Raw genomic sequence first — 4,989 nt, 5'->3', positions numbered from 1 at the left:
GAACCTTTATATTTAGTGTTAATGTTAACGTAACATTGCAAATGTGTGTAGCATTGCCAACGTTGGCCATGTCAAATGCCATGCTAACATTAGCAATGCTAGCGTGACATTGCTAATGCTAGCGTGACATTGCTAATGCTAGCGTGGCATTTCTAATGCTAGCGTGGCATTGCTAATGCTAGCGTGACATTGCTGGTAAAGTTTTACTGTATTACAGATTCTCATTTCAAACAACATATGTTTTCCTGTTGTAAATAACGTGATTTGACCGAATCTGACCTTTATTTTAACCGCAAACAAATAGAACAACAGTTCGAAGTGGTTGCACTTATTACGGATGAAATGAAGGTGAAAACCGGTTAAATGAAGTTATTTTCTACGGGGAAACATACATTTTCTGTTAAAATGTTTAAATATCTCTTTTGCTATATATATTCTGTTAAAATGTTTAAATGTCTTTTGCTATAGATATTCTGTTAAAATGTTTAAATGTCTTTTGCTATAGATATTCTGTTAAAATGTTTAAATATAATGACTTGTTAAAATTCTGTGTTACTGCGAATGCTAACATTAGCAATGTTACAATGACATTGCTAACATGTGCTACGATAATATTAGCATGTGTATTTAAAAACATTTTTTCATATACCCTTTACACAATATATAAAAAGGTACAGAACATAATAAACCCACCTAACCTAACCTAGAAGTTCCCAGGTTACAAACCCTAATCGGCCGGACCCCCTTCGCAGGTCACAACCCCTAGCCCTCCCTTCCCAGGTCACAAACTTGTACTGGCAAGAGGTAATGTTGAGCTTCGCACTCTAAAAACATTAAAATTAAAGAAACGAATGTCTTACTTTTATGACCCGGACATTGAAACTTTTAGATAACCACATCAGTGTTTCTGCTTTGTTTTAGGTACCTTAGTTTGGGTATTGCAGTAATATACGTGAATGTCTTTCCTGTACGATAGGAAGGAACGGTACTTGGGGCACTGTAAACTTTGAGGTATTACATCATGTGATTTAAGAAAATAATCAACATTGGATGTCGTATAAAAAAAATCACCATGAAATTTCGCAAATGCTTTCTATAACTTCCTCCATCGCAAAATACAAATAAAAACCTCACTTGAAATAAAGACCTGACTAGGACAAAGGTTTCCACGGAAAAGGATATGTTTGGAGGGGTATGAAGAGACCACTTAAAGAAATAAGGGAAGGGGGTAGGGAAACATGAATGAACTAGAATGGGAAACTTGTCCAGAGCAAGTATTTATGTGAAATAGGGGCGTGACAAAGTAATAAAATTTATAAAAGTAATATAGCATGATAAAATAGAATGTATGATAAACAATATTTATTGGGAATATAAAATGAGGTGATTTAATAAGGTATCGTATAATAAAACTAATAATACTGGGGTCAAACGTAATATGTATACGAGGGTATTACATGAAAGGAATGTTATAGTTGAATAAAGCGAGTGAAGCCAAATATTTAAATTTGGCGAGTAGAGAAGAAGAAATCCTATTGGTGGAGGTGGAGTCTATGTGCAGGGCGGAGGAGATTATGCGCAGATTGTCGAAACCTGCTATGTACAAACGAACAAACGAGAGCGACTACAACCGTAGCATAGAATGACAAAATCAATTTAAAACACTGCTAAGGTTAGCATGTTATGTTGACATTGCTAGCTAATGTTAGATTGCGAAGCTCAATATTACTGTATTTTTTCGTGGGTCTATCTAAGAAGGTAATGTATAGAGAAGAAAAGGCTTGTTTTACCATTATAAACCGTTTTCCCATCATGTTTTCCTCACCCAAAAACACGAGTTCCCACTGTGGGTCCCCCATATTCGTGGGATATAGATATACAGTACAGTATATATTTCTGAAACCCTTCACTTGCAACGGAAACGAGTGTCATTTTCAGAGCGGAATTTTTTCTATAAAAAAAAAGTACTTTTTTCCCTAGGTTAGATTGCCCTGTAACAGTACAGTACCATATTGCTAATGTTAGCATGCCCAGTATATATACGTTCTTGATGAGCGAAGCGAGGCTGGAATTTGAACAAGAGCCATTATATTTAAATATTTTAACAGAAAATGTGTTTTTCCGTAGAAAATAACGTGATTTAACCGGTTTTCACATTCATTTCGTCCGCAACAACCACCACCAATTCGGCTACTTGAAGTTAGTCGAACTGGTTTTTCTGTTTGTTTGCGGTTCAAATGAAAGTCAAATTTGGTTAAATCACGCCATTTTCTACAGGAAAAGATATACTTTGTTCGAAATGAGAATCTGTAATACAATAACCCTCGCTACTTCGCGGTTCGACCATCGCGGATTCACCACTTCGCGGGTTTTTTCTATAACCCATATATATATACATATCGCGGATTTTCCGGAAAATTCGAAAATACCGCGAAATCTGAAGACCCCCAAATACGATATTTTGTTACCTGTAATTCCATTAATACTGTAATTAGTAATATCTGCTCTTACTGATTGTTCATTGCATTACATATGATATATAATTCAGCACAGAAAGAAATAAAACACGAAAAGAGAATGTGATCATACGATAATACAGTACTGTATACAGTACGTAGTAAAATTAAATCGAACATGAAACGCAAATCAGATGCAGTCATACCATATTAGAATGGTGTAAGGCTGCTGATGGCTACTATACTACAAATGTAATGGATGTGCATCTTTTCCATGATTCTTTTGTATGTATACGTACGTAGTACTGCATCCAATAATATTCTTTGTTGCAAAAATCACATTTCGAATAAGCGTACGAGAGAGAGAGAGATAGAGAGAGAGAGAGAGAGAGAGACACATCCTACAAAAGAATAAAATAGCATACGTAAAGCTATTACGTGTATTATTATTGTTATTATTAATATTATTGTTGTTGTTGTTAATAAAATTATTATTGTTATTATTATTATCATTATTATTATTATTATTACTGTATTATTATCATACGATAATTCAGTACTGTATACAGTACGTAGTAAAGTTAAATCGAACATGAAACGCAAATCAGATGCAGTCATACAATATTAGAATGGTGTAAGGCTGCTGATGGCTACTACTGTACGTACTACAAATGTAATGGATGTGCTTCCTTTCCATGAATCTTTTGTATGTATACGTACGTAGTACTGCATCCAATAATATTCTTTGTTGCAAAAATCACATTTCGAATAAGCGTACGAGAGAGAGAGAGAGAGAGAGAGAGAGAGAGAGAGAGAGAGAGAGAGAGAGAGAGAGAGACACACATCCTACAAAAGAATAAAATACTGTAGCATACGTAAAGCTATTATTATTATTGTTGTCGTTGTTAATAAAATTATGATTGTTATTATTATTATCATTATTATTATTATTACAGTACTGTACTGTATTATTATCATTATTTATTATTATTATTATTAATACTGTACGTACGGTATGCGCGGGGTATCTTGTATGAGTTGGTAACCTACGCATCATATACTGTAAGACGGGTTGTGATTGGTTCAAGCGCTGATAGATGACGCATCAGAACTCAAGTTTTGTTATCTAGCCTGTGATTGGTGTTTTGCCATCATCTCCAGCTTCCAGCATCTAGGTTCTCGCGGGCCCGGGTCGTCCACTCTCTGTTCCCGCGTATCGCTGAGTAGACGTTCTTAAGTTTGTGAAGTTTAATCTGTGCTGTGTGCGACCTTTTTAAGTTGAACTTTTTGTCAAATCCTACTGTACAATGGCTCCCAAGCGTTCTGCTTCTACTAAGGCTGGTAGTGAGCCTAAACACCACCGAAGGATGATGACGATTGCTGAGAAGGTTACGCTTCTCGATATGTTAAAAGATGGTAGAAGTTACGCGTCCACTGCGCGCCATTTTGGGATCAACGAATCTACTGTTCGCTATATCAAGAAGGACGAGGCGAACATTAGAAAGACGGCTCCAATCACCTTTAGCAGATCAGCGAAGCGAGTCGTTACAACGCGTAATAAAACGATCGTACGCATGGAAGGTGCTTTAGCTGTGTGGATTGCCGACTGCCGGAAGAAGAACATAGCCTTGGATACGAACACCATCCGAACAAAGGCTTTGAGCTTGTATGAGAATTTTGCTGCAAAGGAACCTCAAGACGACGACGGCAACCATGCTGAAGAAGATGATGATGCAGATGATCCTCAACCAGGGACATCCACTGATTCCCAGCCTCAGAAACAACGTTTTTCCGCCAGCAAAGGATGGTTCGCGAAGTTTCAGAAACGCTTCGCTCTGAAAAGCGTTTCCCTGCATGGCGAGGCTGCTTCGGCTGACACTGCCGCTGCTGAAACTTACGCGAACCAGACATTCAAGAATATTATCGCCGAAGGTGGATACAAGCGGAACAAGTCTTTAATAAGGATGAGACCGGCTTGTTTTGGAAGAGAATGCCGTCGCGAACTTTCCTGTTCAAAGAGGAAGCCAAAGCCTCTGGCTTTAAAGCATTCAAGGATCGCGTTACCCTCGTGATGTGTGGCAATGCTGCTGGATTTTTGCTAAAGCTGGGGCTTATTTATAAGTCGAAAAATCCTCGCGCTTTGAAAAATAAAAATAAGAATCTCCTTCCCGTGTACTGGATGCATAATCAAAAAGCATGGATTACGAAGATGCTGACCTCCAACTGGTTCCATCAGTGTTTTATCCCGCAAGTCAGCAAATATCTCTTAGAGAAGGGCTTGCCATTCAAGATCCTTCTCCTTATGGATAACGCTGGTGGACACGCAACTGACCTGTCGCATGAGGGCATTCAGGTTGAGTTCCTGCCACCCAACACCACGTCATTAATTCAACCGATGGACCAGGGGGTTATCAGGGCGTTCAAGGCCCTCTACACGAAGAACACCTTGGCGGACCTCGTTGCGTGTGTGGATGCTGCCCAAGATAATGAGGATGAAGATTTTAACTTGAAGGCGTACTGGCGGCAGTACACC

Source organism: Palaemon carinicauda, unplaced genomic scaffold (genome assembly GCF_036898095.1).
Source record: "Palaemon carinicauda isolate YSFRI2023 unplaced genomic scaffold, ASM3689809v2 scaffold36, whole genome shotgun sequence".
In the NCBI taxonomy this organism is placed as follows: Eukaryota; Metazoa; Arthropoda; class Malacostraca; order Decapoda; family Palaemonidae; genus Palaemon; species Palaemon carinicauda.
This window is presented reverse-complemented; position numbering follows the sequence as displayed.